We start from the raw sequence: 23,481 nt of genomic DNA, 5'->3' as shown, positions 1-23,481 counted from the left end.
GGGTTAAGATCTGAGTGTGTGGGCTCTTCTGAGCCTTGCTGCTACATGGGGATTCAGTTGTCTGAAAAAACGCGTTTATTTCGGGCTGAAAAACACGTTTTGAAAAGTGTACTGTTACTGCCCCATAACTTACATGGGGTTGACCAAACTTGCAGAAACATGTTTATTTCTGCTGAAAAACACGTTTTGAACCTTTTTGCACACTGGGGTTAAGATCTGAGTGTGTGGGCTCTTCTGAGCCTTGCTGCTACATGGGGATTCAGTTGTCTGAAAAAACGCGTTTATTTCGGGCTGAAAAACACGTTTTGAAAAGTGTACTGTTACTGCCCCATAACTTACATGGGGTTGACCAAACTTGCAGAAACATGTTTATTTCTGCTGAAAAACACGTTTTGAACCTTTCTGCACACTGGGGTTAAGATCTGAGTGTGTGGGCTCTTCTGAGCCTTGCTGCTACATGGGGATTCAGTTGTCTGAAAAAACGCGTTTATTTCGGGCTGAAAAACACGTTTTGAAAAGTGTACTGTTACTGCCCCATACCTTACATGGGGTTGACCAAACTTGCAGAAACATGTTTATTTCTGCTGAAAAACACGTTTTGAACCTTTCTGCACACTGGGGTTAAGATCTGAGTGTGTGGGCTCTTCTGAGACTTGCTGCTACATGGGGATTCAGTTGTCTGAAAAAACGCGTTTATTTCGGGCTGAAAAACACGTTTTGAAAAGTGTACTGTTACTGCCCCATAACTTACATGGGGTTGACCAAACTTGCAGAAACATGTTTATTTCTGCTGAAAAACACGTTTTGAACCTTTCTGCACACTGGGGTTAAGATCTGAGTGTGTTGTCTCTTCTGAGCCTTGCTGCTACATGGGGATTCAGTTGTCTGAAAAAACGCGTTTATTTCGGGCTGAAAAACACGTTTTGAAAAGTGTACTGTTACTGCCCCATAACTTACATGGGGTTGACCAAACTTGCAGAAACATGTTTATTTCTGCTGAAAAACACGTTTTGACCCTTTCTGCTAACTGGGGATAAGAGCTGAGTGTGTGGGCTCTTCTGAGCCTTGCTGCTACATGGGGATTCAGTTGTCTGAAAAAACGCGTTTACTTCGGGCTGAAAAACACGTTTTGAAAAGTGTACTGTTACTGCCCCATACCTTACATGGGGTTGACCAAACTTGCAGAAACATGTTTATTTCTGCTGAAAAACACGTTTTGAACCTTTCTGCACACTGGGGTTAAGATCTGAGTGTGTGGGCTCTTCTGAGCCTTGCTGCTACATGGGGATTCAGTTGTCTGAAAAAACGCGTTTATTTCGGGCTGAAAAACACGTTTTGAAAAGTGTACTGTTACTGCCCCATAACTTACATGGGGTTGACCAAACTTGCAGAAACATGTTTATTTCTGCTGAAAAACACGTTTTGAACCTTTTTGCACACTGGGGTTAAGATCTGAGTGTGTGGGCTCTTCTGAGCCTTGCTGCTACATGGGGATTCAGTTGTCTGAAAAAACGCGTTTATTTCGGGCTGAAAAACACGTTTTGAAAAGTGTACTGTTACTGCCCCATAACTTACATGGGGTTGACCAAACTTGCAGAAACATGTTTATTTCTGCTGAAAAACACGTTTTGAACCTTTCTGCACACTGGGGTTAAGATCTGAGTGTGTGGGCTCTTCTGAGCCTTGCTGCTACATGGGGATTCAGTTGTCTGAAAAAACGCGTTTATTTCGGGCTGAAAAACACGTTTTGAAAAGTGTACTGTTACTGCCCCATACCTTACATGGGGTTGACCAAACTTGCAGAAACATGTTTATTTCTGCTGAAAAACACGTTTTGAACCTTTCTGCACACTGGGGTTAAGATCTGAGTGTGTGGGCTCTTCTGAGACTTGCTGCTACATGGGGATTCAGTTGTCTGAAAAAACGCGTTTATTTCGGGCTGAAAAACACGTTTTGAAAAGTGTACTGTTACTGCCCCATAACTTACATGGGGTTGACCAAACTTGCAGAAACATGTTTATTTCTGCTGAAAAACACGTTTTGAACCTTTCTGCACACTGGGGTTAAGATCTGAGTGTGTTGTCTCTTCTGAGCCTTGCTGCTACATGGGGATTCAGTTGTCTGAAAAAACGCGTTTATTTCGGGCTGAAAAACACGTTTTGAAAAGTGTACTGTTACTGCCCCATAACTTACATGGGGTTGACCAAACTTGCAGAAACATGTTTATTTCTGCTGAAAAACACGTTTTGACCCTTTCTGCACACTGGGGATAAGAGCTGAGTGTGTGGGCTCTTCTGAGCCTTGCTGCTACATGGGGATTCAGTTGTATGAAAAAACGCGTTTATTTCGGGCTGAAAAACACGTTTTGAAAAGTGTACTGTTACTGCCCCATAACTTACATGGGGTTGACCAAACTTGCAGAAACATGTTTATTTCTGCTGAAAAACACGTTTTGACCCTTTCTGCACACTGGGGATAAGAGCTGAGTGTGTGGGCTCTTCTGAGCCTTGCTGCTACATGGGGATTCAGTTGTATGAAAAAACGCGTTTATTTCGGGCTGAAAAACACGTTTTGAAAAGTGTACTGTTACTGCCCCATAACTTACATGGGGTTGACCAAACTTGCAGAAACATGTTTATTTCTGCTGAAAAACACGTTTTGAACCTTACTGCACACTGGGGTTAAGATCTGAGTGTGTGGGCTCTTCTGAGCCTTGCTGCTACATGGGGATTCAGTTGTCTGAAAAAAACGCGTTTATTTCGGGCTGAAAAACACGTTTTGAAAAGTGTACTGTTACTGCCCAATAACTTACATGGGGTTGACCAAACTTGCAGAAACATGTTTATTTCTGCTGAAAAACACGTTTTGAACCTTTCTGCACACTGGGGTTAAGATCTGAGTGTGTGGGCTCTTCTGAGCCTTGCTGCTACATGGGGATTCAGTTGTCTGAAAAAACGCGTTTATTTCGGGCTGAAAAACACGTTTTGAAAAGTGTACTGTTACTGCCCCATAACTTACATGGGGTTGACCAAACTTGCAGAAACATGTTTATTTCTGCTGAAAAACACGTTTTGACCCTTTCTGCACACTGGGGTTAAGATCTGAGTGTGTGGGCTCTTCTGAGCCTTGCTGCTACATGGGGATTCAGTTGTCTGAAAAAACGCGTTTATTTCGGGCTGAAAAACACGTTTTGAAAAGTGTACTGTTACTGCCCCATAACTTACATGGGGTTGACCAAACTTGCAGAAACATGTTTATTTCTGCTGAAAAACACGTTTTGAACCTTTCTGCACACTGGGGTTAAGATCTGAGTGTGTGGGCTCTTCTGAGCCTTGCTGCTACATGGGGATTCAGTTGTCTGAAAAAACGCGTTTATTTCGGGCTGAAAAACACGTTTTGAAAAGTGTACTGTTACTGCCCCATACCTTACATGGGGTTGACCAAACTTGCAGAAACATGTTTATTTCTGCTGAAAAACACGTTTTGAACCTTTCTGCACACTGGGGTTAAGATCTGAGTGTGTGGGCTCTTCTGAGCCTTGCTGCTACATGGGGATTCAGTTGTCTGAAAAAACGCGTTTATTTCGGGCTGAAAAACACGTTTTGAAAAGTGTACTGTTACTGCCCCATAACTTACATGGGGTTGACCAAACTTGCAGAAACATGTTTATTTCTGCTGAAAAACACGTTTTGAACCTTTTTGCACACTGGGGTTAAGATCTGAGTGTGTGGGCTCTTCTGAGCCTTGCTGCTACATGGGGATTCAGTTGTCTGAAAAAACGCGTTTATTTCGGGCTGAAAAACACGTTTTGAAAAGTGTACTGTTACTGCCCCATAACTTACATGGGGTTGACCAAACTTGCAGAAACATGTTTATTTCTGCTGAAAAACACGTTTTGAACCTTTCTGCACACTGGGGTTAAGATCTGAGTGTGTGGGCTCTTCTGAGCCTTGCTGCTACATGGGGATTCAGTTGTCTGAAAAAACGCGTTTATTTCGGGCTGAAAAACACGTTTTGAAAAGTGTACTGTTACTGCAACATAACTTACATGGGGTTGACCAAACTTGCAGAAACATGTTTATTTCTGCTGAAAAACACGTTTTGAACCTTTCTGCACACTGGGGTTAAGATCTGAGTGTGTGGGCTCTTCTGAGCCTTGCTGCTACATGGGGATTCAGTTGTCTGAAAAAACGCGTTTATTTCGGGCTGAAAAACACGTTTTGAAAAGTGTACTGTTACTGACCCATAACTTACATGGGGTTGACCAAACTTGCAGAAACATGTTTATTTCAGCTGAAAAACACGTTTTGAACCTTACTGCACACTGGGGTTAAGATCTGAGTGTGTGGGCTCTTCTGAGCTTTGCTGCTACATGGGGATTCAGTTGTCTGAAAAAACGCGTTTATTTCGGGCTGAAAAACACGTTTTGAAAAGTGTACTGTTACTGCCCCATAACTTACATGGGGTTGACCAAACTTGCAGAAACATGTTTATTTCTGCTGAAAAACACGTTTTGAACCTTTTTGCACACTGGGGTTAAGATCTGAGTGTGTGGGCTCTTCTGAGCTTTGCTGCTACATGGGGATTCAGTTGTCTGAAAAAACGCGTTTATTTCGGGCTGAAAAACACGTTTTGAAAAGTGTACTGTTACTGCCCCATAACTTACATGGGGTTGACCAAACTTGCAGAAACATGTTTATTTCTGCTGAAAAACACGTTTTGAACCTTTCTGCACACTGGGGTTAAGATCTGAGTGTGTTGTCTCTTCTGAGCCTTGCTGCTACATGGGGATTCAGTTGTCTGAAAAAACACGTTTATTTCGGGCTGAAAAACACGTTTTGAAAAGTGTACTGTTACTGCCCCATACCTTACATGGGGTTGACCAAACTTGCAGAAACATGTTTATTTCTGCTGAAAAACACGTTTTGAACCTTTCTGCACACTGGGGTTAAGATCTGAGTGTGTGGGCTCTTCTGAGCCTTGCTGCTACATGGGGATTCAGTTGTCTGAAAAAACGCGTTTATTTCGGGCTGAAAAACACGTTTTGAAAAGTGTACTGTTACTGCCCCATAACTTACATGGGGTTGACCAAACTTGCAGAAACATGTTTATTTCTGCTGAAAAACACGTTTTGACCCTTTCTGCACACTGGGGTTAAGATCTGAGTGTGTGGGCTCTTCTGAGACTTGCTGCTACATGGGGATTCAGTTGTCTGAAAAAACGCGTTTATTTCGGGCTGAAAAACACGTTTTGAAAAGTGTACTGTTACTGCCCCATAACTTACATGGGGTTGACCAAACTTGCAGAAACATGTTTATTTCTGCTGAAAAACACGTTTTGAACCTTACTGCACACTGGGGTTAAGATCTGAGTGTGTGGGCTCTTCTGAGACTTGCTGCTACATGGGGATTCAGTTGTCTGAAAAAACGCGTTTATTTCGGGCTGAAAAACACGTTTTGAAAAGTGTACTGTTACTGCCCCATAACTTACATGGGGTTGACCAAACTTGCAGAAACATGTTTATTTCTGCTGAAAAACACGTTTTGAACCTTTCTGCACACTGGGGTTAAGATCTGAGTGTGTGGGCTCTTCTGAGCCTTGCTGCTACATGGGGATTCAGTTGTCTGAAAAAACGCGTTTATTTCGGGCTGAAAAACACGTTTTGAAAAGTGTACTGTTACTGCCCCATAACTTACATGGGGTTGACCAAACTTGCAGAAACATGTTTATTTCTGCTGAAAAACACGTTTTGACCCTTACTGCACACTGGGGATAAGAGCTGAGTGTGTGGGCTCTTCTGAGCCTTGCTGCTACATGGGGATTCAGTTGTATGAAAAAACGCGTTTATTTCGGGCTGAAAAACACGTTTTGAAAAGTGTACTGTTACTGCCCCATAACTTACATGGGGTTGACCAAACTTGCAGAAACATGTTTATTTCTGCTGAAAAACACGTTTTGAACCTTTCTGCACACTGGGGTTAAGATCTGAGTGTGTGGGCTCTTCTGAGCCTTGCTGCTACATGGGGATTTAGTTGTCTGAAAAAACGCGTTTATTTCGGGCTGAAAAACACGTTTTGAAAAGTGTACTGTTACTGCCCCATACCTTACATGGGGTTGACCAAACTTGCAGAAACATGTTTATTTCTGCTGAAAAACACGTTTTGAACCTTTCTGCACACTGGGGTTAAGATCTGAGTGTGTGGGCTCTTCTGAGCCTTGCTGCTACATGGGGATTCAGTTGTCTGAAAAAACGCGTTTATTTCGGGCTGAAAAACACGTTTTGAAAAGTGTACTGTTACTGCCCCATAACTTACATGGGGTTGACCAAACTTGCAGAAACATGTTTATTTCTGCTGAAAAACACGTTTTGAACCTTACTGCACACTGGGGTTAAGATCTGAGTGTGTGGGCTCTTCTGAGCCTTGCTGCTACATGGGGATTCAGTTGTCTGAAAAAACGCGTTTATTTCGGGCTGAAAAACACGTTTTGAAAAGTGTACTGTTACTGCCCCATAACTTACATGGGGTTGACCAAACTTGCAGAAACATGTTTATTTCTGCTGAAAAACACGTTTTGAACCTTTCTGCACACTGGGGTTAAGATCTGAGTGTGTGGGCTCTTCTGAGCCTTGCTGCTACATGGGGATTTAGTTGTCTGAAAAAACGCGTTTATTTCGGGCTGAAAAACACGTTTTGAAAAGTGTACTGTTACTGCCCCATACCTTACATGGGGTTGACCAAACTTGCAGAAACATGTTTATTTCTGCTGAAAAACACGTTTTGAACCTTTCTGCACACTGGGGTTAAGATCTGAGTGTGTGGGCTCTTCTGAGCCTTGCTGCTACATGGGGATTCAGTTGTCTGAAAAAACGCGTTTATTTCGGGCTGAAAAACACGTTTTGAAAAGTGTACTGTTACTGCCCCATAACTTACATGGGGTTGACCAAACTTGCAGAAACATGTTTATTTCTGCTGAAAAACACGTTTTGACCCTTTCTGCACACTGGGGTTAAGATCTGAGTGTGTGGGCTCTTCTGAGCCTTGCTGCTACATGGGGATTCAGTTGTCTGAAAAAACGCGTTTATTTCGGGCTGAAAAACACGTTTTGAAAAGTGTACTGTTACTGCCCCATAACTTACATGGGGTTGACCAAACTTGCAGAAACATGTTTATTTCTGCTGAAAAACACGTTTTGAACCTTTCTGCACACTGGGGTTAAGATCTGAGTGTGTGGGCTCTTCTGAGCCTTGCTGCTACATGGGGATTTAGTTGTCTGAAAAAACGCGTTTATTTCGGGCTGAAAAACACGTTTTGAAAAGTGTACTGTTACTGCCCCATACCTTACATGGGGTTGACCAAACTTGCAGAAACATGTTTATTTCTGCTGAAAAACACGTTTTGAACCTTTCTGCACACTGGGGTTAAGATCTGAGTGTGTGGGCTCTTCTGAGCCTTGCTGCTACATTGGGATTCAGTTGTCTGAAAAAACGCGTTTATTTCGGGCTGAAAAACACGTTTTGAAAAGTGTACTGTTACTGCCCCATAACTTACATGGGGTTGACCAAACTTGCAGAAACATGTTTATTTCTGCTGAAAAACACGTTTTGACCCTTTCTGCACACTGGGGTTAAGATCTGAGTGTGTGGGCTCTTCTGAGCCTTGCTGCTACATGGGGATTCAGTTGTCTGAAAAAACGCGTTTATTTCGGGCTGAAAAATACGTTTTGAAAAGTGTACTGTTACTGCCCCATAACTTACATGGGGTTGACCAAACTTGCAGAAACATGTTTATTTCTGCTGAAAAACACGTTTTGAACCTTTTTGCACACTGGGGTTAAGATCTGAGTGTGTGGGCTCTTCTGAGCCTTGCTGCTACATGGGGATTCAGTTGTCTGAAAAAACGCGTTTATTTCGGGCTGAAAAACACGTTTTGAAAAGTGTACTGTTACTGCCCCATACCTTACATGGGGTTGACCAAACTTGCAGAAACATGTTTATTTCTGCTGAAAAACACGTTTTGAACCTTTCTGCACACTGGGGTTAAGATCTGAGTGTGTGGGCTCTTCTGAGCCTTGCTGCTACATGGGGATTCAGTTGTCTGAAAAAACGCGTTTATTTCGGGCTGAAAAACACGTTTTGAAAAGTGTACTGTTACTGCAACATAACTTACATGGGGTTGACCAAACTTGCAGAAACATGTTTATTTCTGCTGAAAAACACGTTTTGAACCTTTTTGCACACTGGGGTTAAGATCTGAGTGTGTGGGGTCTTCTGAGCCTTGCTGCTACATGGGGATTCAGTTGTCTGAAAAAACACGTTTATTTCGGGCTGAAAAACACGTTTTGAAAAGTGTACTGTTACTGCCCCATAACTTACATGGGGTTGACCAAACTTGCAGAAACATGTTTATTTCTGCTGAAAAACACGTTTTGAACCTTTCTGCACACTGGGGTTAAGATCTGAGTGTGTGGGCTCTTCTGAGCCTTGCTGCTACATGGGGATTCAGTTGTCTGAAAAAACACGTTTATTTCGGGCTGAAAAACACGTTTTGAAAAGTGTACTGTTACTGCCCCATACCTTACATGGGGTTGACCAAACTTGCAGAAACATGTTTATTTCTGCTGAAAAACACGTTTTGAACCTTTCTGCACACTGGGGTTAAGATCTGAGTGTGTGGGCTCTTCTGAGCCTTGCTGCTACATGGGGATTCAGTTGTCTGAAAAAACGCGTTTATTTCGGGCTGAAAAACACGTTTTGAAAAGTGTACTGTTACTGCCCCATAACTTACATGGGGTTGACCAAACTTGCAGAAACATGTTTATTTCTGCTGAAAAACACGTTTTGAACCTTTCTGCACACTGGGGTTAAGATCTGAGTGTGTGGGCTCTTCTGAGCCTTGCTGCTACATGGGGATTTAGTTGTCTGAAAAAACGCGTTTATTTCGGGCTGAAAAACACGTTTTGAAAAGTGTACTGTTACTGCCCCATACCTTACATGGGGTTGACCAAACTTGCAGAAACATGTTTATTTCTGCTGAAAAACACGTTTTGAACCTTTCTGCACACTGGGGTTAAGATCTGAGTGTGTGGGCTCTTCTGAGCCTTGCTGCTACATGGGGATTCAGTTGTCTGAAAAAACGCGTTTATTTCGGGCTGAAAAACACGTTTTGAAAAGTGTACTGTTACTGCCCCATAACTTACATGGGGTTGACCAAACTTGCAGAAACATGTTTATTTCTGCTGAAAAACACGTTTTGACCCTTTCTGCACACTGGGGTTAAGATCTGAGTGTGTGGGCTCTTCTGAGCCTTGCTGCTACATGGGGATTCAGTTGTCTGAAAAAACGCGTTTATTTCGGGCTGAAAAACACGTTTTGAAAAGTGTACTGTTACTGCCCCATAACTTACATGGGGTTGACCAAACTTGCAGAAACATGTTTATTTCTGCTGAAAAACACGTTTTGAACCTTTCTGCACACTGGGGTTAAGATCTGAGTGTGTGGGCTCTTCTGAGCCTTGCTGCTACATGGGGATTTAGTTGTCTGAAAAAACGCGTTTATTTCGGGCTGAAAAACACGTTTTGAAAAGTGTACTGTTACTGCCCCATACCTTACATGGGGTTGACCAAACTTGCAGAAACATGTTTATTTCTGCTGAAAAACACGTTTTGAACCTTTCTGCACACTGGGGTTAAGATCTGAGTGTGTGGGCTCTTCTGAGCCTTGCTGCTACATTGGGATTCAGTTGTCTGAAAAAACGCGTTTATTTCGGGCTGAAAAACACGTTTTGAAAAGTGTACTGTTACTGCCCCATAACTTACATGGGGTTGACCAAACTTGCAGAAACATGTTTATTTCTGCTGAAAAACACGTTTTGACCCTTTCTGCACACTGGGGTTAAGATCTGAGTGTGTGGGCTCTTCTGAGCCTTGCTGCTACATGGGGATTCAGTTGTCTGAAAAAACGCGTTTATTTCGGGCTGAAAAATACGTTTTGAAAAGTGTACTGTTACTGCCCCATAACTTACATGGGGTTGACCAAACTTGCAGAAACATGTTTATTTCTGCTGAAAAACACGTTTTGAACCTTTTTGCACACTGGGGTTAAGATCTGAGTGTGTGGGCTCTTCTGAGCCTTGCTGCTACATGGGGATTCAGTTGTCTGAAAAAACGCGTTTATTTCGGGCTGAAAAACACGTTTTGAAAAGTGTACTGTTACTGCCCCATACCTTACATGGGGTTGACCAAACTTGCAGAAACATGTTTATTTCTGCTGAAAAACACGTTTTGAACCTTTCTGCACACTGGGGTTAAGATCTGAGTGTGTGGGCTCTTCTGAGCCTTGCTGCTACATGGGGATTCAGTTGTCTGAAAAAACGCGTTTATTTCGGGCTGAAAAACACGTTTTGAAAAGTGTACTGTTACTGCAACATAACTTACATGGGGTTGACCAAACTTGCAGAAACATGTTTATTTCTGCTGAAAAACACGTTTTGAACCTTTTTGCACACTGGGGTTAAGATCTGAGTGTGTGGGCTCTTCTGAGCCTTGCTGCTACATGGGGATTCAGTTGTCTGAAAAAACACGTTTATTTCGGGCTGAAAAACACGTTTTGAAAAGTGTACTGTTACTGCCCCATAACTTACATGGGGTTGACCAAACTTGCAGAATCATGTTTATTTCTGCTGAAAAACACGTTTTGAACCTTTCTGCACACTGGGGTTAAGATCTGAGTGTGTGGGCTCTTCTGAGCCTTGCTGCTACATGGGGATTTAGTTGTCTGAAAAAACGCGTTTATTTCGGGCTGAAAAACACGTTTTGAAAAGTGTACTGTTACTGCCCCATACCTTACATGGGGTTGACCAAACTTGCAGAAACATGTTTATTTCTGCTGAAAAACACGTTTTGAACCTTTCTGCACACTGGGGTTAAGATCTGAGTGTGTGGGCTCTTCTGAGCCTTGCTGCTACATGGGGATTCAGTTGTCTGAAAAAACGCGTTTATTTCGGGCTGAAAAACATGTTTTGAAAAGTGTACTGTTACTGCCCCATAACTTACATGGGGTTGACCAAACTTGCAGAAACATGTTTATTTCTGCTGAAAAACACGTTTTGACCCTTTCTGCACACTGGGGTTAAGATCTGAGTGTGTGGGCTCTTCTGAGCCTTGCTGCTACATGGGGATTCAGTTGTCTGAAAAAACGCGTTTATTTCGGGCTGAAAAACACGTTTTGAAAAGTGTACTGTTACTGCCCCATAACTTACATGGGGTTGACCAAACTTGCAGAAACATGTTTATTTCTGCTGAAAAACACGTTTTGAACCTTTTTGCACACTGGGGTTAAGATCTGAGTGTGTGGGCTCTTCTGAGCCTTGCTGCTACATGGGGATTCAGTTGTCTGAAAAAACGCGTTTATTTCGGGCTGAAAAACACGTTTTGAAAAGTGTACTGTTACTGCCCCATAACTTACATGGGGTTGACCAAACTTGCAGAAACATGTTTATTTCTGCTGAAAAACACGTTTTGAACCTTTCTGCACACTGGGGTTAAGATCTGAGTGTGTGGGCTCTTCTGAGCCTTGCTGCTACATGGGGATTCAGTTGTCTGAAAAAACGCGTTTATTTCGGGCTGAAAAACACGTTTTGAAAAGTGTACTGTTACTGCCCCATACCTTACATGGGGTTGACCAAACTTGCAGAAACATGTTTATTTCTGCTGAAAAACACGTTTTGAACCTTTCTGCACACTGGGGTTAAGATCTGAGTGTGTGGGCTCTTCTGAGCCTTGCTGCTACATGGGGATTCAGTTGTCTGAAAAAACGCGTTTATTTCGGGCTGAAAAACACGTTTTGAAAAGTGTACTGTTACTGCCCCATAACTTACATGGGGTTGACCAAACTTGCAGAAACATGTTTATTTCTGCTGAAAAACACGTTTTGAACCTTACTGCACACTGGGGTTAAGATCTGAGTGTGTGGGCTCTTCTGAGACTTGCTGCTACATGGGGATTCAGTTGTCTGAAAAAACGCGTTTATTTCGGGCTGAAAAACACGTTTTGAAAAGTGTACTGTTACTGCCCCATAACTTACATGGGGTTGACCAAACTTGCAGAAACATGTTTATTTCTGCTGAAAAACACGTTTTGAACCTTTCTGCACACTGGGGTTAAGATCTGAGTGTGTGGGCTCTTCTGAGCCTTGCTGCTACATGGGGATTCAGTTGTCTGAAAAAACGCGTTTATTTCGGGCTGAAAAACACGTTTTGAAAAGTGTACTGTTACTGCCCCATAACTTACATGGGGTTGACCAAACTTGCAGAAACATGTTTATTTCTGCTGAAAAACACGTTTTGAACCTTACTGCACACTGGGGTTAAGATCTGAGTGTGTGGGCTCTTCTGAGACTTGCTGCTACATGGGGATTCAGTTGTCTGAAAAAACGCGTTTATTTCGGGCTGAAAAACACGTTTTGAAAAGTGTACTGTTACTGCCCCATAACTTACATGGGGTTGACCAAACTTGCAGAAACATGTTTATTTCTGCTGAAAAACACGTTTTGAACCTTTCTGCACACTGGGGTTAAGATCTGAGTGTGTGGGCTCTTCTGAGCCTTGCTGCTACATGGGGATTCAGTTGTCTGAAAAAACACGTTTATTTCGGGCTGAAAAACACGTTTTGAAAAGTGTACTGTTACTGCCCCATACCTTACATGGGGTTGACCAAACTTGCAGAAACATGTTTATTTCTGCTGAAAAACACGTTTTGAACCTTTCTGCACACTGGGGTTAAGATCTGAGTGTGTGGGCTCTTCTGAGCCTTGCTGCTACATGGGGATTCAGTTGTCTGAAAAAACGCGTTTATTTCGGGCTGAAAAACACGTTTTGAAAAGTGTACTGTTACTGCCCCATAACTTACATGGGGTTGACCAAACTTGCAGAAACATGTTTATTTCTGCTGAAAAACACGTTTTGAACCTTTCTGCACACTGGGGTTAAGATCTGAGTGTGTGGGCTCTTCTGAGCCTTGCTGCTACATGGGGATTTAGTTGTCTGAAAAAACGCGTTTATTTCGGGCTGAAAAACACGTTTTGAAAAGTGTACTGTTACTGCCCCATACCTTACATGGGGTTGACCAAACTTGCAGAAACATGTTTATTTCTGCTGAAAAACACGTTTTGAACCTTTCTGCACACTGGGGTTAAGATCTGAGTGTGTGGGCTCTTCTGAGCCTTGCTGCTACATGGGGATTCAGTTGTCTGAAAAAACGCGTTTATTTCGGGCTGAAAAACACGTTTTGAAAAGTGTACTGTTACTGCCCCATAACTTACATGGGGTTGACCAAACTTGCAGAAACATGTTTATTTCTGCTGAAAAACACGTTTTGACCCTTTCTGCACACTGGGGTTAAGATCTGAGTGTGTGGGCTCTTCTGAGCCTTGCTGCTACATGGGGATTCAGTTGTCTGAAAAAACGCGTTTATTTCGGGCTGAAAAACACGTTTTGAAAAGTGTACTGTTACTGCCCCATAACTTACATGGGGTTGACCAAACTTGCAGAAACATGTTTATTTCTGCTGAAAAACACGTTTTGAACCTTTCTGCACACTGGGGTTAAGATCTGAGTGTGTGGGCTCTTCTGAGCCTTGCTGCTACATGGGGATTTAGTTGTCTGAAAAAACGCGTTTATTTCGGGCTGAAAAACACGTTTTGAAAAGTGTACTGTTACTGCCCCATACCTTACATGGGGTTGACCAAACTTGCAGAAACATGTTTATTTCTGCTGAAAAACACGTTTTGAACCTTTCTGCACACTGGGGTTAAGATCTGAGTGTGTGGGCTCTTCTGAGCCTTGCTGCTACATTGGGATTCAGTTGTCTGAAAAAACGCGTTTATTTCGGGCTGAAAAACACGTTTTGAAAAGTGTACTGTTACTGCCCCATAACTTACATGGGGTTGACCAAACTTGCAGAAACATGTTTATTTCTGCTGAAAAACACGTTTTGACCCTTTCTGCACACTGGGGTTAAGATCTGAGTGTGTGGGCTCTTCTGAGCCTTGCTGCTACATGGGGATTCAGTTGTCTGAAAAAACGCGTTTATTTCGGGCTGAAAAATACGTTTTGAAAAGTGTACTGTTACTGCCCCATAACTTACATGGGGTTGACCAAACTTGCAGAAACATGTTTATTTCTGCTGAAAAACACGTTTTGAACCTTTTTGCACACTGGGGTTAAGATCTGAGTGTGTGGGCTCTTCTGAGCCTTGCTGCTACATGGGGATTCAGTTGTCTGAAAAAACGCGTTTATTTCGGGCTGAAAAACACGTTTTGAAAAGTGTACTGTTACTGCCCCATACCTTACATGGGGTTGACCAAACTTGCAGAAACATGTTTATTTCTGCTGAAAAACACGTTTTGAACCTTTCTGCACACTGGGGTTAAGATCTGAGTGTGTGGGCTCTTCTGAGCCTTGCTGCTACATGGGGATTCAGTTGTCTGAAAAAACGCGTTTATTTCGGGCTGAAAAACACGTTTTGAAAAGTGTACTGTTACTGCCCCATAACTTACATGGGGTTGACCAAACTTGCAGAAACATGTTTATTTCTGCTGAAAAACACGTTTTGAACCTTTCTGCACACTGGGGTTAAGATCTGAGTGTGTGGGCTCTTCTGAGCCTTGCTGCTACATGGGGATTCAGTTGTCTGAAAAAACGCGTTTATTTCGGGCTGAAAAACACGTTTTGAAAAGTGTACTGTTACTGCCCCATACCTTACATGGGGTTGACCAAACTTGCAGAAACATGTTTATTTCTGCTGAAAAACACGTTTTGAACCTTTCTGCACACTGGGGTTAAGATCTGAGTGTGTGGGCTCTTCTGAGCCTTGCTGCTACATGGGGATTCAGTTGTCTGAAAAAACGCGTTTATTTCGGGCTGAAAAACACGTTTTGAAAAGTGTACTGTTACTGCCCCATAACTTACATGGGGTTGACCAAACTTGCAGAAACATGTTTATTTCTGCTGAAAAACACGTTTTGAACCTTACTGCACACTGGGGTTAAGATCTGAGTGTGTGGGCTCTTCTGAGACTTGCTGCTACATGGGGATTCAGTTGTCTGAAAAAACGCGTTTATTTCGGGCTGAAAAACACGTTTTGAAAAGTGTACTGTTACTGCCCCATAACTTACATGGGGTTGACCAAACTTGCAGAAACATGTTTATTTCTGCTGAAAAACACGTTTTGAACCTTTCTGCACACTGGGGTTAAGATCTGAGTGTGTGGGCTCTTCTGAGCCTTGCTGCTACATGGGGATTCAGTTGTCTGAAAAAACGCGTTTATTTCGGGCTGAAAAACACGTTTTGAAAAGTGTACTGTTACTGCCCCATAACTTACATGGGGTTGACCAAACTTGCAGAAACATGTTTATTTCTGCTGAAAAACACGTTTTGAACCTTACTGCACACTGGGGTTAAGATCTGAGTGTGTGGGCTCTTCTGAGACTTGCTGCTACATGGGGATTCAGTTGTCTGAAAAAACGCGTTTATTTCGGGCTGAAAAACACGTTTTGAAAAGTGTACTGTTACTGCCCCATAACTTACATGGGGTTGACCAAACTTGCAGAAACATGTTTATTTCTGCTGAAAAACACGTTTTGAACCTTTCTGCACACTGGGGTTAAGATCTGAGTGTGTGGGCTCTTCTGAGCCTTGCTGCTACATGGGGATTCAGTTGTCTGAAAAAACACGTTTATTTCGGGCTGAAAAACACGTTTTGAAAAGTGTACTGTTACTGCCCCATACCTTACATGGGGTTGACCAAACTTGCAGAAACATGTTTATTTCTGCTGAAAAACACGTTTTGAACCTTTCTGCACACTGGGGTTAAGATCTGAGTGTGTGGGCTCTTCTGAGCCTTGCTGCTACATGGGGATTCAGTTGTCTGAAAAAACGCGTTTATTTCGGGCTGAAAAACACGTTTTGAAAAGTGTACTGTTACTGCCCCATAACTTACATGGGGTTGACCAAACTTGCAGAAACATGTTTATTTCTGCTGAAAAACACGTTTTGACCCTTTCTGCACACTGGGGTTAAGATCTGAGTGTGTGGGCTCTTCTGAGCCTTGCTGCTACATGGGGATTCAGTTGTCTGAAAAAACGCGTTTATTTCGGGCTGAAAAACACGTTTTGAAAAGTGTACTGTTACTGCCCCATAACTTACATGGGGTTGACCAAACTTGCAGAAACATGTTTATTTCTGCTGAAAAACACGTTTTGAACCTTTCTGCACACTGGGGTTAAGATCTGAGTGTGTGGGCTCTTCTGAGCCTTGCTGCTACATGGGGATTTAGTTGTCTGAAAAAACGCGTTTATTTCGGGCTGAAAAACACGTTTTGAAAAGTGTACTGTTACTGCCCCATACCTTACATGGGGTTGACCAAACTTGCAGAAACATGTTTATTTCTGCTGAAAAACACGTTTTGAACCTTTCTGCACACTGGGGTTAAGATCTGAGTGTGTGGGCTCTTCTGAGCCTTGCTGCTACATGGGGATTCAGTTGTCTGAAAAAACGCGTTTATTTCGGGCTGAAAAACACGTTTTGAAAAGTGTACTGTTACTGCCCCATAACTTACATGGGGTTGACCAAACTTGCAGAAACATGTTTATTTCTGCTGAAAAACACGTTTTGACCCTTTCTGCACACTGGGGTTAAGATCTGAGTGTGTGGGCTCTTCTGAGCCTTGCTGCTACATGGGGATTCAGTTGTCTGAAAAAACGCGTTTATTTCGGGCTGAAAAACACGTTTTGAAAAGTGTACTGTTACTGCCCCATAACTTACATGGGGTTGACCAAACTTGCAGAAACATGTTTATTTCTGCTGAAAAACACGTTTTGAACCTTTCTGCACACTGGGGTTAAGATCTGAGTGTGTGGGCTCTTCTGAGCCTTGCTGCTACATGGGGATTTAGTTGTCTGAAAAAACGCGTTTATTTCGGGCTGAAAAACACGTTTTGAAAAGTGTACTGTTACTGCCCCATACCTTACATGGGGTTGACCAAACTTGCAGAAACATGTTTATTTCTGCTGAAAAACACGTTTTGAACCTTTCTGCACACTGGGGTTAAGATCTGAGTGTGTGGGCTCTTCTGAGCCTTGCTGCTACATTGGGATTCAGTTGTCTGAAAAAACGCGTTTATTTCGGGCTGAAAAACACGTTTTGAAAAGTGTACTGTTACTGCCCCATAACTTACATGGGGTTGACCAAACTTGCAGAAACATGTTTATTTCTGCTGAAAAACACGTTTTGACCCTTTCTGCACACTGGGGTTAAGATCTGAGTGTGTGGGCTCTTCTGAGCCTTGCTGCTACATGGGGATTCAGTTGTCTGAAAAAACGCGTTTATTTCGGGCTGAAAAATACGTTTTGAAAAGTGTACTGTTACTGCCCCATAACTTACATGGGGTTGACCAAACTTGCAGAAACATGTTTATTTCTGCTGAAAAACACGTTTTGAACCTTTTTGCACACTGGGGTTAAGATCTGAGTGTGTGGGCTCTTCTGAGCCTTGCTGCTACATGGGGATTCAGTTGTCTGAAAAAACGCGTTTATTTCGGGCTGAAAAACACGTTTTGAAAAGTGTACTGTTACTGCCCCATACCTTACATGGGGTTGACCAAACTTGCAGAAACATGTTTATTTCTGCTGAAAAACACGTTTTGAACCTTTCTGCACACTGGGGTTAAGATCTGAGTGTGTGGGCTCTTCTGAGCCTTGCTGCTACATGGGGATTCAGTTGTCTGAAAAAACGCGTTTATTTCGGGCTGAAAAACACGTTTTGAAAAGTGTACTGTTACTGCAACATAACTTACATGGGGTTGACCAAACTTGCAGAAACATGTTTATTTCTGCTGAAAAACACGTTTTGAACCTTTTTGCACACTGGGGTTAAGATCTGAGTGTGTGGGGTCTTCTGAGCCTTGCTGCTACATGGGGATTCAGTTGTCTGAAAAAACACGTTTATTTCGGGCTGAAAAACACGTTTTGAAAAGTGTACTGTTACTGCCCCATAACTTACATGGGGTTGACCAAACTTGCAGAATCATGTTTATTTCTGCTGAAAAACACGTTTTGAACCTTTCTGCACACTGGGGTTAAGATCTGAGTGTGTGGGCTCTTCTGAGCCTTGCTGCTACATGGGGATTTAGTTGTCTGAAAAAACGCGTTTATTTCGGGCTGAAAAACACGTTTTGAAAAGTGTACTGTTACTGCCCCATACCTTACATGGGGTTGACCAAACTTGCAGAAACATGTTTATTTCTGCTGAAAAACACGTTTTGAACCTTTCTGCACACTGGGGTTAAGATCTGAGTGTGTGGGCTCTTCTGAGCCTTGCTGCTACATGGGGATTCAGTTGTCTGAAAAAACGCGTTTATTTCGGGCTGAAAAACATGTTTTGAAAAGTGTACTGTTACTGCCCCATAACTTACATGGGGTTGACCAAACTTGCAGAAACATGTTTATTTCTGCTGAAAAACACGTTTTGAACCTTACTGCACACTGGGGTTAAGATCTGAGTGTGTGGGCTCTTCTGAGACTTGCTGCTACATGGGGATTCAGTTGTCTGAAAAAACGCGTTTATTTCGGGCTGAAAAACACGTTTTGAAAAGTGTACTGTTACTGCCCCATAACTTACATGGGGTTGACCAAACTTGCAGAAACATGTTTATTTCTGCTGAAAAACACGTTTTGAACCTTTCTGCACACTGGGGTTAAGATCTGAGTGTGTGGGCTCTTCTGAGCCTTGCTGCTACATGGGGATTCAGTTGTCTGAAAAAACACGTTTATTTCGGGCTGAAAAACACGTTTTGAAAAGTGTACTGTTACTGCCCCATACCTTACATGGGGTTGACCAAACTTGCAGAAACATGTTTATTTCTGCTGAAAAACACGTTTTGAACCTTTCTGCACACTGGGGTTAAGATCTGAGTGTGTGGGCTCTTCTGAGCTTTGCTGCTACATGGGGATTCAGTTGTCTGAAAAAACGCGTTTATTTCGGGCTGAAAAACACGTTTTGAAAAGTGTACTGTTACTGCCCCATAACTTACATGGGGTTGACCAAACTTGCAGAAACATGTTTATTTCTGCTGAAAAACACGTTTTGACCCTTTCTGCACACTGGGGTTAAGATCTGAGTGTGTGGGCTCTTCTGAGCCTTGCTGCTACATGGGGATTCAGTTGTCTGAAAAAACGCGTTTATTTCGGGCTGAAAAACACGTTTTGAAAAGTGTACTGTTACTGCCCCATAACTTACATGGGGTTGACCAAACTTGCAGAAACATGTTTATTTCTGCTGAAAAACACGTTTTGAACCTTTCTGCACACTGGGGTTAAGATCTGAGTGTGTGGGCTCTTCTGAGCCTTGCTGCTACATGGGGATTTAGTTGTCTGAAAAAACGCGTTTATTTCGGGCTGAAAAACACGTTTTGAAAAGTGTACTGTTACTGCCCCATACCTTACATGGGGTTGACCAAACTTGCAGAAACATGTTTATTTCTGCTGAAAAACACGTTTTGAACCTTTCTGCACACTGGGGTTAAGATCTGAGTGTGTGGGCTCTTCTGAGCCTTGCTGCTACATGGGGATTCAGTTGTCTGAAAAAACGCGTTTATTTCGGGCTGAAAAACACGTTTTGAAAAGTGTACTGTTACTGCCCCATAACTTACATGGGGTTGACCAAACTTGCAGAAACATGTTTATTTCTGCTGAAAAACACGTCTTGACCATTTCTGCACACTGGGGTTAAGATCTGAGTGTGTGGGCTCTTCTGAGCCTTGCTGCTACATGGGGATTCAGTTGTCTGAAAAAACGCGTTTATTTCGGGCTGAAAAACACGTTTTGAAAAGTGTACTGTTACTGCCCCATAACTTACATGGGGTTGACCAAACTTGCAGAAACATGTTTATTTCTGCTGAAAAACACGTTTTGAACCTTTTTGCACACTGGGGTTAAGATCTGAGTGTGTGGGCTCTTCTGAGCTTTGCTGCTACATGGGGATTCAGTTGTCTGAAAAAACGCGTTTATTTCGGGCTGAAAAACACGTTTTGAAAAGTGTACTGTTACTGCCCCATAACTTACATGGGGTTGACCAAACTTGCAGAAACATGTTTATTTCTGCTGAAAAACACGTTTTGAACCTTTCTGCACACTGGGGTTAAGATCTGAGTGTGTGGGCTCTTCTGAGCCTTGCTGCTACATGGGGATTCAGTTGTCTGAAAAAACACGTTTATTTCGGGCTGAAAAACACGTTTTGAAAAGTGTACTGTTACTGCCCCATACCTTACATGGGGTTGACCAAACTTGCAGAAACATGTTTATTTCTGCTGAAAAACACGTTTTGAACCTTTCTGCACACTGGGGTTAAGATCTGAGTGTGTGGGCTCTTCTGAGCCTTGCTGCTACATGGGGATTCAGTTGTCTGAAAAAACGCGTTTATTTCGGGCTGAAAAACACGTTTTGAAAAGTGTACTGTTACTGCCCCATAACTTACATGGGGTTGACCAAACTTGCAGAAACATGTTTATTTCTGCTGAAAAACACGTTTTGAACCTTTCTGCACACTGGGGTTAAGATCTGAGTGTGTGGGCTCTTCTGAGCCTTGCTGCTACATGGGGATTTAGTTGTCTGAAAAAACGCGTTTATTTCGGGCTGAAAAACACGTTTTGAAAAGTGTACTGTTACTGCCCCATACCTTACATGGGGTTGACCAAACTTGCAGAAACATGTTTATTTCTGCTGAAAAACACGTTTTGAACCTTTCTGCACACTGGGGTTAAGATCTGAGTGTGTGGGCTCTTCTGAGCCTTGCTGCTACATGGGGATTCAGTTGTCTGAAAAAACGCGTTTATTTCGGGCTGAAAAACACGTTTTGAAAAGTGTACTGTTACTGCCCCATAACTTACATGGGGTTGACCAAACTTGCAGAAACATGTTTATTTCTGCTGAAAAACACGTTTTGACCCTTTCTGCACACTGGGGTTAAGATCTGAGTGTGTGGGCTCTTCTGAGCCTTGCTGCTACATGGGGATTCAGTTGTCTGAAAAAACGCGTTTATTTCGGGCTGAAAAACACGTTTTGAAAAGTGTACTGTTACTGCCCCATAACTTACATGGGGTTGACCAAACTTGCAGAAACATGTTTATTTCTGCTGAAAAACACGTTTTGAACCTTTCTGCACACTGGGGTTAAGATCTGAGTGTGTGGGCTCTTCTGAGCCTTGCTGCTACATGGGGATTTAGTTGTCTGAAAAAACGCGTTTATTTCGGGCTGAAAAACACGTTTTGAAAAGTGTACTGTTACTGCCCCATACCTTACATGGGGTTGACCAAACTTGCAGAAACATGTTTATTTCTGCTGAAAAACACGTTTTGAACCTTTCTGCACACTGGGGTTAAGATCTGAGTGTGTGGGCTCTTCTGAGCCTTGCTGCTACATTGGGATTCAGTTGTCTGAAAAAACGCGTTTATTTCGGGCTGAAAAACACGTTTTGAAAAGTGTACTGTTACTGCCCCATAACTTACATGGGGTTGACCAAACTTGCAGAAACATGTTTATTTCTGCTGAAAAACACGTTTTGACCCTTTCTGCACACTGGGGTTAAGATCTGAGTGTGTGGGCTCTTCTGAGCCTTGCTGCTACATGGGGATTCAGTTGTCTGAAAAAACGCGTTTATTTCGGGCTGAAAAATACGTTTTGAAAAGTGTACTGTTACTGCCCCATAACTTACATGGGGTTGACCAAACTTGCAGAAACATGTTTATTTCTGCTGAAAAACACGTTTTGAACCTTTTTGCACACTGGGGTTAAGATCTGAGTGTGTGGGCTCTTCTGAGCCTTGCTGCTACATGGGGATTCAGTTGTCTGAAAAAACGCGTTTATTTCGGGCTGAAAAACACGTTTTGAAAAGTGTACTGTTACTGCCCCATACCTTACATGGGGTTGACCAAACTTGCAGAAACATGTTTATTTCTGCTGAAAAACACGTTTTGAACCTTTCTGCACACTGGGGTTAAGATCTGAGTGTGTGGGCTCTTCTGAGCCTTGCTGCTACATGGGGATTCAGTTGTCTGAAAAAACGCGTTTATTTCGGGCTGAAAAACACGTTTTGAAAAGTGTACTGTTACTGCCCCATACCTTACATGGGGTTGACAAAACTTGCAGAAACATGTTTATTTCTGCTGAAAAACACGTTTTGAACCTTTCTGCACACTGGGGTTAAGATCTGAGTGTGTGGGCTCTTCTGAGCCTTGCTGCTACATGGGGATTTAGTTGTCTGAAAAAATGCGTTTATTTCGTGCTGAAAAACACGTTTTGAAAAGTGTACTGTTACTGCCCCATAACTTACATGGGGTTGACCAAACTTGCAGAAACATGTTTATTTCTGCTGAAAAACACGTTTTGAACCTTTCTGCACACTGGGGTTAAGATCTGAGTGTGTGGGCTCTTCTGAGCCTTGCTGCTACATGGGGATTCAGTTGTCTGAAAAAACGCGTTTATTTCGGGCTGAAAAACACGTTTTGAAAAGTGTACTGTTACTGCAACATAACTTACATGGGGTTGACCAAACTTGCAGAAACATGTTTATTTCTGCTGAAAAACACGTTTTGAACCTTTTTGCACACTGGGGTTAAGATCTGAGTGTGTGGGCTCTTCTGAGCCTTGCTGCTACATGGGGATTCAGTTGTCTGAAAAAACACGTTTATTTCGGGCTGAAAAACACGTTTTGAAAAGTGTACTGTTACTGCCCCATAACTTACATGGGGTTGACCAAACTTGCAGAATCATGTTTATTTCTGCTGAAAAACACGTTTTGAACCTTTCTGCACACTGGGGTTAAGATCTGAGTGTGTGGGCTCTTCTGAGCCTTGCTGCTACATGGGGATTTAGTTGTCTGAAAAAACGCGTTTATTTCGGGCTGAAAAACACGTTTTGAAAAGTGTACTGTTACTGCCCCATACCTTACATGGGGTTGACCAAACTTGCAGAAACATGTTTATTTCTGCTGAAAAACACGTTTTGAACCTTTCTGCACACTGGGGTTAAGATCTGAGTGTGTGGGCTCTTCTGAGCCTTGCTGCTACATGGGGATTCAGTTGTCTGAAAAAACGCGTTTATTTCGGGCTGAAAAACATGTTTTGAAAAGTGTACTGTTACTGCCCCATAACTTACATGGGGTTGACCAAACTTGCAGAAACATGTTTATTTCTGCTGAAAAACACGTTTTGACCCTTTCTGCACACTGGGGTTAAGATCTGAGTGTGTGGGCTCTTCTGAGCCTTGCTGCTACATGGGGATTCAGTTGTCTGAAAAAACGCGTTTATTTCGGGCTGAAAAACACGTTTTGAAAAGTGTACTGTTACTGCCCCATAACTTACATGGGGTTGACCAAACTTGCAGAAACATGTTTATTTCTGCTGAAAAACACGTTTTGAACCTTTTTGCAC

The sequence above is a fragment of the Lepisosteus platostomus genome, chromosome 7 (assembly GCF_059453375.1).
Source record: "Lepisosteus platostomus isolate fLepPlt1 chromosome 7, fLepPlt1.hap1, whole genome shotgun sequence".
Lineage (NCBI taxonomy): Eukaryota > Metazoa > Chordata > Actinopteri > Semionotiformes > Lepisosteidae > Lepisosteus > Lepisosteus platostomus.
The sequence above is the reverse complement of the archived record's forward strand: the minus strand, read 5'-3'. Positions refer to the sequence as shown.